This window comes from Erythrolamprus reginae, chromosome 1, assembly GCF_031021105.1.
Source record: "Erythrolamprus reginae isolate rEryReg1 chromosome 1, rEryReg1.hap1, whole genome shotgun sequence".
NCBI classification, from domain to species: domain Eukaryota; kingdom Metazoa; phylum Chordata; class Lepidosauria; order Squamata; family Dipsadidae; genus Erythrolamprus; species Erythrolamprus reginae.
In genome coordinates this window covers 5,951,976-5,963,968 of record NC_091950.1, presented here as the reverse complement: position 1 = coordinate 5,963,968, position 11,993 = coordinate 5,951,976, and positions in this window count along the sequence as shown.

The following is an 11,993-nucleotide window of genomic DNA, read 5'->3' as shown; positions in this document are numbered from 1 at the left end:
GTTATATTATGGAGGATATTTTGTTATTTTACTCATTTATTTTCTATTTTTATTATAATATTTTAAAATGTCAGGTTTGGTGTTATGGTCTGTTTCCATGGTCTCTTGAGGTTTTGAGAATTCCCTTCTAGTGTCTATGGATATTCTCAATCATCCAAATATTGGTTGTCCCAAAGCTGTTTTTTCAAGAGCTAACCTGATTTTCTTTCAGTAATAAACACTCCCTATTTGACTTTTCATGGATGTCAGTTGTCCCTAGTGAGCATCTTTTGTCCCAGGAGCTGGTCCCCCAAATGCTCCATTTTCTGCCTGCTGATGTCCAAACAGAATCACAGAGAAAACAAGAACAAAAATCTCACTAATGTAGGGATTGGAAACTTTTGTTTTGACTTTGGGGCTTGTTTAGAATGTAAAAGCATTTCAGACAAGTGAAGAAAAGACCATTTCACAACTGATATTCAACTGATGTGACTGATCACAATACATTCATTAGCCACCCAGAGTCACCTTGTGTAGGGCAACAAAAAAATTAAATAAAGAGTCTGCAATAGTCACCCACACTTTTATTTTACATGAAAGTCACTTGTTCCCAGTGAGGCTTCCTCCCCAATCTGGTAATATATATTATTTTTCGGAGTATAAGACGCACCAGAGTATAAGCAGTATAAAAGTATAGGCAGCGTACTAGGTCCTACCCTTTTCATCCTATACATAAATGACCTCTGCGATAATATCACAAGCAATTGTGTGCTTTTTGCCGATGACGTGAAACTTTTCAACACCACTGACAACACACTCACTCTCCAAAAAGACCTTGACTTTGTTTCAGATTGGTCTAACACCTGGCAACTTCAAATATCAACCAACAAATGCTCTACCCTCCACATCGGCAAAAAGAATCCAAACCTCACATATGAACTGAATAAACAAACCCTCACAGCCAACCCACATTCAGTAAAAGACCTTGGAATACTAATATCAAATGACCTAAGTGCTAAAGCCCACTGCAACTATATCGCCAAAAAGGCTTCCAGAGTTGTTAACCTGATCCTACGTAGCTTCTGCTCTGGCAATCTCACACTACTGACTAGAGCCTACAAAACTTATGCCAGACCCATTCTCGAATACAGCTCATCTGTCTGGAACCCACACCACATTTCAGAAATCAACACTATCGAAAACGTCCAAAGATATTTCACCAGAAGAGCCCTTCACTCCTCCACTCGAAACAGAATACCTTACGAAAACAGACTAACTATCCTAGGTTTTGAAAGCTTAGAATTGCGGCGCCTAAAACACGATTTAAGTATTGCCCACAAGATCATATGCTGCAATGTCCTTCCGGTCAACGACTACTTCACCTTCAACCGCAACAACACAAGAGCATGCAACAGATTCAAACTTAATATTAACCGCTCCAAACTTGACTGTAAAAAATATGACTTTAACAATCGAGTCGTCGACGCGTGGAACTCATTACCGGACTCTATAGTGTCTACTCCCAACCCCCAACATTTCTCCCTTAGACTCTCCACGATTGACCTCTCCAGGTTCCTAAGAGGCCAGTAAGGGGCGTACATAAGTGTACTGATGTGCCTAACGTCCCCTGTCCAATTACCTCTCCTTTTCTCATATATCCTATATATTCTCTCCCTCTCATCCACTCCTCTTCTTTCTTACTTACTATCCCTATATATACTACTTAATGTCTATTTCATTCCATATGTATTGTATATTGGACAAAGAATAAATAAATAAAAATAAATAAATAAATAAATAAATAAGATGCACCTTAGTTTTTGGGGAGGAAAATAGGGGAAAGAATCTGCTTGCCATGTATTCATCTGTCTAGCATCCTTAGTCTGCTCAGCTTCAGCACATGAATTTATCCCCGGTTTGGGTTTTTTTAAATCTTATTCAGAGAGAGTAACAATGAAAGAGTTTTGAAGCCAGTAAGAGCTGGGAACATCATTAGCACCTGGAAAAAAGCAGTCCAAACATGTAGAGCAATGGAAAAAACCTGCAAATACATAGGGCTTGGACAATATTCTTTTTCACAGAGAGTAATAATGAAAGAGCTTGTAAGCAAGTAACAGCTGGGAACATCATTAGCACCTGGTTAGGGCTGGAAAGAAACATTTGGAGCAAGGTAGACCAATGGAAAAAAACCTTGCAAAGACTTATGGCTTTTTGGCTTTCAGAATATTATGAGGATGGATGGTTCTGGAGTGGTTCTGTGAACTGTTAGCACCAGCAGTGGGATGCTTCACCCAACTGCCTGGATGACTTCTGTGTATACACAGAAGCATCCCACAAGTGAGAGCACTAACTGGTAGCAAAGGGTTTTACAACACACTACTGGATTGATGGGTGTTAATTAATGGAATAGTTGGAAATTTGTGAGTAAAGGTAATAACGTTGATGTGGTGGTGCATCTTGGCACAAATGATTTCTCCCAGAGAAATGTTAATGTAGTAAAAAGAGATTTTCAATGTCTAAGTGTGGAGCTGGGTAAAATAACTGATTCAGTGACTTTCTCAGAGGTGTTACCGGTTTGTGGCCAAGAAGATAAAACAATGTGTATCAGAGAGTTTAATGTATGGTTAAGGCAGTGGTGTAAAGCTGAAGGTTTTGGCTATGTAAGTCATGATGTCAGTAGGTGGTCTAATAGGGAGTTGTTTAAGAGGGATGGTTTGCATCCATCATACAGAGGTACCCAGGTGCTCGGTGAGGAATTCAGAACTTTCTTGGACAGGCATTTAAACTAGGTAAAGGGGACAGAGATGTAACTGATGTGGGTGATTTCCGTCCCCGACCAATGAGGATAAATCAGTTTTTGGAAGCTTATGAAAAGGGATCTGCAAATAAAATAGATGTAGTTGTGGATGATAAGGGGCAAACTAATAATGAAAATAATGTTGTTCGGGTAATGTGCACGAATGCTCGAAGCTTGAGCAACAAGCTCTGTGAGTTAATGGCCATAATATCTAGAGATAATTTGGATCTGGTTGCCATAACTGAGACATGGTTTAAGGATTCTAATGAATGGGAAATATCCATACCAGGATATACACTGTATAGGAAGGATAGAATAGAGAGAAGGGGAGGTGGAGTAGCCATTTATGTTAATTAAAGAAAGTCTAAAAACAACACTAATTCAAAATACATGTCAAGATCTGGAGACTCTCTGGATTTGCATGCAAAATAAAGAAGGTTCTGTCATTAGAATTGGGGTGATCTATAGGCCTCCAGGGCAATCTGAGGAATATGACAACAAGATGGTGGATGAAATTACCCAAATGGCAGTAAAGGGAGATATTGTGGTTATGGGTGATTTCAACATGCCTGATGTTGACTGGAATATCCCCAGTGCCCTTACATGCAAAAGTAAGAATATAGTAGAGGCCTTTACAGGAGCAGCTCTGGCACAGCTGGTTAAGACACCAACTAGAGGGGAGAACATTCTAGATTTAGTTTTTACGAATGGGAATTGGGTTTCAGAGGTCAAGGTGGGAGAAAATTTAGGTTGCAGTGACCATCTAAGTTTGTGGTTTGATGTAAAAACTCATTGTGAGCAATCCTATAATGCAACAAAAGTATTGGATTTCAGAAAAACAAATTTTAATGCAATGGGGGAATATTTAGATAATGAATTAAAGGGGAGGGATAAAATGGCAGGAGCGAGCACCCAGTGGACTGTATTAAAAAAGGCCATCTTAAAAGCCACTGGACTGTATGTAAGACAAATAACTAAAGGTAAAAGGAAGAAGAAACCACTATGGTTTAGCAATGATGTAACGGCTATAGTCAATGAAAAAAAGGCTGCCTATAGGAGGTATAAAGAGTCTGGAAGTTTAGCTGATAGGGAGATGTATAAAATGAGACAGAAGGAGGCAAAACAGATAATATATGCTGCTAAAGCCTCAAAAGAGGAAGAAATTGCCAAATCTGTAAAGAAGGGGGATAAAACCTTCTTCAGATATATTAGTGATAAGAAGAAGAAAAACTGCGGCATCACGAAGCTTAGTACCGGGAATAATACATGCATTAATGGGAATAAGGAGATCGCTGACCATTTCAATAGCTACTTCTGTTCAGTTTTCTCAAAAGACACCTTACAAAATAATACTATGGAGGGATATAGCATTGCTTCCAGCTGTACGGATTCAGCTCCAGTGATCTTAGAAGCCGATGTCTTAGAAGAACTTGAACGATTAAAGATAAATAAGGCAATGGGTCCAGATGGCATCCACCCCAGAGTTCTTAAAGAACTCAGATCTGTCATTGCTACCCCCCTGACTGATTTGTTTAACCAATCCTTGCTAACAGGAGAAGTTCCTGAGGATTGGAGAATGGCCAGTGTTGTGCCTATCCACAAGAAGGGCAGTAGAGAAGAAGCTGGTAACTACAGGCCAGTTAGCTTGACTTCAGTGGTAGTTAAAATGATGGAGACTCTACTCAAAAAGAGGATAAATCAGCACCTAAAAAACAATAACTTATTGGACCCAAATCAGCAAGGCTTTACTGAAGGCAAATCATGTCAGACTAATCTCATTGATTTCTTTGACTATGTCACAAAGGTGTTGGATGAAGGTGGTGCCGTGGATATTGCCTACCTGGACTTCAGCAAAGCCTTTGATACGGTTCCACATAAAGAGCTGATAGATAAATTAGTGAAGATTGGACTTAATCCCTGGATAGTTCAATGGATTTGCAGCTGGCTGAAGCGTAGACATCAGAGAGTTATTGTTAACGGCGAGTATTCTGAGCAGAGTCAGGTTACAAGCGGTGTGCCACAAGGGTCTTTTCTGGGTCCTATTCTTTTTAATATGTTTGTGAGTGACATAGGGGAAGGTTTGGTAGGGAAGGTTTGCCTATTTGCCGATGACTCTAAAGTGTGCAATAGGGTTGATATTCCTGGAGGCGTCTGTAATATGGTAAATGATTTAGCTTTACTAGATAAATGGTGAAAGCAATGGAAACTGCAGTTTAATGTTTCCAAATGTAAAATAATGCACTTGGGGAAAAGAAATCCTCAATCTGAGTATTGTATTGGCAGTTCTGTGTTAGCAAATACTACAGAAGAGAAGGATTTAGGGGTAGCGATTTCTGACAGTCTCAAAATGGGTGAACAGTGCAGTCAGGTGGTAGGGAAAGCAAGTAGGATGCTTGGCTGCATAGCTAGAGGTATAACAAGCAGGAAGAGGGAGATTATGATCCCGCTATATAGAATGCTGGTGAGACCACATTTGGAATACTGTGTTCAGTTCTGGAGACCTCACCTACAAAAAGATATTGACAAAATTGAACGGGTCCAAAGACGGGCTACAAGAATGGTGGAAGGTCTTAAGCATAAAACGTATCAGGAAAGACTTAATGAACTCAATCTGTATAGTCTGGAGGACAGAAGGAAAAGGGGGGACATGATCAAAACATTTAAATATATTAAAGGGTTAAATAAGGTCCAAGAGGGAAGTGTTTTTAAAAGGAAAGTGAACACAAGAACAAGGGGACACAATCTGAAGTTAGTTGGGGGAAAGATCAAAAGCAACATGAGAAAATATTATTTTACTGAAAGAGTAGTAGATCCTTGGAACAAACTTCCAGCAGACGTGGTAGATAAATCCACAGTAACTGAATTTAAACATGCCTGGGATAAACATATATTCATCCTAAGATAAAATACAGAAAATAGTATAAGGGCAGACTAGATGGACCAGGAGGTCTTTTTCTGTCGTCAGACTTCTATGTTTCTATGTTTCTATGTCTTGGCAGAGAGGAAGAAAGACAACTGTTGTGTGACAGTTTTAGATGTTTCCTGAACTTTCAAGAATGCTTAGAGATAGAGGGGGCTGACACTAAAGCACTCCATTTAAGAGAGCCCCCTAGGCTGACCTCTCATTTTCCACCACCATGAACTGAAACAGTTCCTGACTGGAACCAGTGCAGAGACAAGTCCCCAATCTCCAACCTTACCAGGTAGTCCAGCTGGATGCCCTCCTTGATGACATGAAGACCACATGAATGAGGATGAACAGTTCAGTATCTTTCATCTCTCTGGAACCCTGTAAATGCAGGATTTGTCTATAGGGTGATGATCGGGTATTATGCTTGTCACTCAAGGGAAGGTAACCCTTCCTTGTTCAAACCATAAGAATGGTATAGAGCGGAATGGTGCACCTAATGGAAGATCTTGATTCTGTCCAAAAGCAGAGTGATAGCTTCTGAAATACTTGTTTAAAAATATTATTGACCCATTCAAGTGACAGGGAGATTGGGCAGAAAATATCTTAGTGATAAAGGGTTCCTGCTTGGGCAGGGGGTTGAACTCGATGGCCTTCATGGTCCCTTTCAACTCTAACAATAAGTAAGTAAGTAAGTAAGTAAGTAAGTAAGTAAGTAAGTAAGTAAGTAAGTAAGTAAGTAAGTAAGTAAGTAAGTAAGTAAGTAAGTAAGTAAACAAACAAACAAACAAACAAACAAACGGATGGATGGATGAATCAATGAATGAATCAATGAATGAATCAATGAATGAATCAATGAATGAATCAATGAATGAATCAATGAATCAATGAATGAATAGAATGAATGAATGAATGAATCAATGAAGGAAGGAAGGAAGGAAGGAAGGAAGGAAGAAAAGAAGAAAGCTTGTGATTGTTGAAAACCATCCAGGTACCCTATAGATGGAAGATATCTCCACTGTCCAGTTAGGGAAATACCACTAAGATAAAGGCCATGGTGAGTTATTCCAGAAAGTCCCAGGGAATTTCTTAATCTGGAAAGAGTTTGGTGATGGCAGCAGAAAAGGTAGACTCCTAAAATATCTCAGAGATTTAAAAAGATTTATAGCATAAACCATTTACCTTCAATAATCTTAATATTAGGCACAATTAATTACAATTAGTTACTATTCACCAATTATGAGAACTTTAACATATTAAACTATACAAATAACTGCATAAGATATGGAACAATATATGTAAAAGTAAGATAGCTATAAGAGAAATAGGATATTTCTTTTTAAAAAAAATTATTTTCCTTTTTTGTTTTTCTTTTTTCTTCTTCTTTTGTCTCTTTTTTGTGTTGGTTGTTTATTTAGGGGTTGTTTGGTTACAGTTGTTAAGTTTGTGTATTGCAATTTTGATACTGTATATGTTTTTTAATACTTTCAATAAAATATTTTTTTAAAAAATAAAAAAGTTTGTCTCATACGCATCGTATGTTAAGGGGATTGGACTTGGTGACACCCCACCCACTCCTGTTCTCACCCAATTCTAAAGCTCCATCAGTGCTCAATCACAGGTGCCCTGTTTACAGACTGAGAGATACAATTGTGGTTTCAGAAATAGGTTTTACTCCTGTCAAAATGGCAGGGGATCCAGAATTATGGGGATAATGTGGACATTTCCCCTCTCCTGGGAGTCACCAAACACTTATTTCATCTCGTGGATTTCCACAAATTAATCCTCCCTAAGCCTAAAGACGTTATGATGAAAACATGTTTATCTATAAGCTCTAAATACTATAGCAGTGTCCTTTTACAGTTGGAGTTTAGATGAATGCTCATTGTGAAGACTGAAAAATCCACTTGAACCCTCTGACGTCTCCAGAGCTTCACTTTTCTGCAAGACCATCCTCTGTAGGAAAAAGGTCTCTTTCTGTGGCCAATGATTTCTCTCTTAGCATTGCTGTGGACCTTGCCTACAGCCATCCAGATGGACCTGAAGCCAAACTGCTTCTGGAGGAGACCTTTCCAAGAACAAAAAGACTATTACAAACCTGGAGATTTCATTATCGGTGGAAACCTACCTCTCTCCTTTACTATAGTTCTGCAGCTCCCACGGGAGCCTCCTGGTGATTGGGATAAACTTGCTCTGTAAGTGTTTCCTTGGTTGTCTTTTTTTCTCTCAATGCAATGTGCAATGTGTTATTCATTCATTCATTCATTCATTCATTCATTCATTCATTCATTCATTCATTCAAGGTATTTATATGCCGCTCATTCCAAAACTGACTCCAAGCAGCTAACAAGTGACATAGAAACATAGAAACATAGAAGACTGACAGCAGAAAAAGACCTCGCTCACATGAAGTAATTATTCTTCTCTACAGTACTTTGGTACGACCACACTTGGAATACTGTGTTCGGTTCTGGGGGCCCCAATTTAAAAAGGACATTGATAAACTAGAGTAAGTTCAAAAGAGAGTTACTAAGATGGGGAGTGGTCTGGAAACCATGTCCTATGAAGAACGGTTAAAGAATCTAGGGATGTTTAGTCTGCAAAGGAGAAGACTGAGAGGAGACTTGATAGCTGTCTAAAAATATCTGAAGGGCTGTCACAGAGCAGAGGGATCAGCATTGTTCTCATTAGCACATGGAAGGACTAGAAACAATGGAATGAAACTGCAAGGGAGTCGATTTAGATTAGATATCAGAAAAAAACTTTCTAACAATAAAGGGTGATAAACCAGTGGAACAGTTTGTCACAAGAGGTGGTGGGCTCGCCTTCATTGGAGGTCTTCAAGCAGAGACTGGACAGTCATCTTTCTGGGATGGGTTGATGAATCCTGCATTGAGCAGGGGGGTTATTTATTATTATTTATTATTTAGATTTGTATGCCGCCCCTCTCCGCAGACTCGGGGCGGCTCACAACAGAATACAACAATTCAGTATTCATCGGGTTGGACCCGATGACCCTGGAGGTCCCTTCCAACTCTATGATTCTATGATTCTAAGGCTGATTCTGTGGGCCCTTACTGGCCACAATGAGGTATAAGATCAGAGGCAGAATGTAGATAGTCTGAGCCTGAGCCATTTACGGCTTTAGTTGTAAATCCCACCCAGCCTATGTTGATGTAGAGCCTTCCTAATTAGAACACATTGATTCAATCTCCCTCTAATCTCCTCCTCAAGCCCTCTGACTCTTCAGTGGTGAAGAAAACTTTATCACACCTGAGTAGGGAGAAAAACTTTTGTGGTTTTTTTTCTTTTCAAGATGTTTTGCTTGCCATCCAAAAAGCCTCTTCAGTTCTGACAGGAGAGTGGGGAATGGAAGGATTTATATTCCTTGCAAACAGCTACTAATAGAATAAAATAGAATAGACTAGAATAGACTAGAATAGAATAGAATAGACTAGAATAGAATAGAATAGAATAGAATAGAATTCTTTATTGGCCCAGTGTGATTGGACACACAAGGAATGCGTCTGTGGTGCAGATGCTCTCAGTGTACATAAAAGAAAATATACATTTGTCAAGAATCCTAAGGTACAGCACTTAATGATTGTCATAGGGGTCAAATAAGCAATGAGGAAACAATATTAATAAAAATATTAAGGATACAAGCAACAAGTTCTGGTCACTGCACCTCAAGAAGGATATAATGGAACTGGAAAAGGTGCAAAAAAGGGCAACAAGTATGATCAAGGAAACGGAGCCCCTCCCTTATGAAAACAGGTTGCAACGCATTGGTCTCTTCAGCCTTCAAGAATGGCATTTAAGGGGTGACTTGATCGAAGTGTATAAAATCATGCATGGGATAGAAAAGGTGGATAGAAAAAAAAATATTTTCTCTATCACACAATACTAGGATGAGGGGGCACTTCCTAAAGCTCATAGGTAAGAAAGTGAGGACAAATCAAGTGAAAAATTTCTTCACCCAGAGGGTCGTTGGTTTGTGGAATTCACTTCCAGAAGATGTTGTGACAGCTGTCAGCCTTGATAGCTTCAAGGCAGGATTAGACAGATTCATGGATGCCAAGTGTATCAGTGGTTATTGAAACAGATGTACATGTGCCAACTCTATGTTGGTTGAGGCAGGCAGGATTCCCTTGAGTGCCATTTGTTGGGGGTCAAGGGAAAGGGAGGGTCTTGCCTTCTCTTTCTACTCAAGATCCCCATGTACAATTGGTGGGCCACTGTGTGACACAGAATGCTGTACTCGATGGGCTTTGGCCTGATTCAGCAGGGCTCTTCTTATGTTCTTAAGTTACAGTCATAAGTGGGAAGAAATGAGTGATAGGAATGATGAGAAAAACTAATAGTAATAGTGCAGACTTAATAAATAGTTTGACAGTGTTGAGGGAATTTGTTTAGCAGAGTGATGACGTTTGTGCAAAAAACTGTTCTTGTGTCTAGTTGTCTTGGTGTGCAGTGCTCTGCAGTGATGTCTTGAGGGTAGGAGTTGAAACAGTTTATGTCCATGATGCGAAGGGTCTTTTTGACTCGTGAAGCTACAACACAATGATTATCATAGGGTTCTTATAAGCAATCAGGAAACAACCAATATTGATATAAATTGTAGCAATACAAGCAACAAGTTATAGTCATACAATCATAAGTGCGAGGAGATGGGTGATCGGAATGAGGAGAAGACTAATAGTAATAGTAAAGCAGTCTTAGTGAATAGTTTGACAGTGATGAGGAAATTATTTGTTTTTACCCTGTCAGAGTTGAAGAAGCTTCTTGGATGTGAATTGAAATGTGTTCAAAAGAAAAACAAGAAAGTCCGGTTGCCTCCTGAAAAAAACACCTTTGGGATCCTTCATGCTTACATTACATTTCATGTAATAAGAGTCCATCTTTATTCCCACCAAGTCTGTCTTCCCACCAATCTCTGGTTAAACCTAGCACTTCTAGATGAGTGGAGTGGGCTTCTTTGGAGAACCCCCAAACAGAAAGAGTCCCACATTCTGAGACACTAAAAGTATTTTTTTCTAACTGGGGGGCCATCCAGATATATTGGCATCATCATTTCTAGCCAGAAAAAGTCAACCTGATCAGACATTCAATTTAATATAATTTTTTGTATTTATAAGCCATCTAATTCAAAAGGACTCTTAGAACATGATAGGGTGCCCCAACAATAAGGTTGTTGAGAAGGTGGTGGCGCTCCAACTCCAACGGTCCTTGGAAGAAGCCGATTATCTAGGCCCTCAACAGTCAGGATTCAGGCCCAGCTACAGCATAGAAACCACTTTGGTTGTGCTGGTGGATGATCTCTGGCAGGCCCAGGACAGGGGCTTGTCCTCTGTCCTGGTGCTTCTTGACCTCTCAGTGGCTTTTGATACCATCAACCATGGTATCCTTCTGCACCGACTGGAGGCATTGGGAGTGAGAGGCATTGTTCTTCAATGGTTCTCCTTCTACCTCTCCAGTCGGTCGCAGATGGTGTTAGTGGGGGGGGTCAGAGGTCAACCTCTAGGTCTTTCCCTTGTGGGGTACCTCAGGGGTTGGTCCTCTCCCCTCTGCTATTCAATATCTACATGAAACCGCTGGGTGAGATCAACCAAGGGCTTGGGATAAGGTATCATCTGTATGCTGATGAAACTCAATAATACATCTCCACCCCATGTCCAATCAGCGAAGTGGTGGAAGGGATGTGCCGGTGCCTGAAGGCTGTTAGGGTCTGGATGGGTGTCAACAAGCTCAAACTCAACCCTGACAATACGGAGTGGCTGTGGGTTCTGTCTCCCAAGGACAATTCCATCTGTCCGTCCATCACCCGGGGGGGGAATCATTGCCTCTCTCGGAGAGGGTCCACAACTTGGGCATCCTCCTTGATCCACAGCTGACATTGGAACATCATCTTTCGGCTGTGGCGAGGAGGGCATTTGCCCAGGTTCGCCTGGTGCACCAGCTGCGGCCCTATTTGAACAGGGAGTCATTACTCACAGTTGCTCATCCATCATCACCTCGAGGTTCGACTACTGCAACGTTCTCTACATGGGGCTACCTTTGAAAAGTGTTTGGAAACTTCAGAGCATGCAGAATGCAGCTGCAAGAGCCATTGTGGGGTTGCCTAGGTTCACCTACATCTCTACAACACTCCGTGGCTTGCATTGGCTGCCGACCAGTTTCTGGTCACAATTCAAAGTGTTGGTAATGACCTATAAAGCCCTACGTGGCATCGGACCAGAATAACTCTAGGACCATCTCCTGCCGCACGAATCCCAGCGGCCAATAAGGTCCCACAGAGTTGGCCTCCCC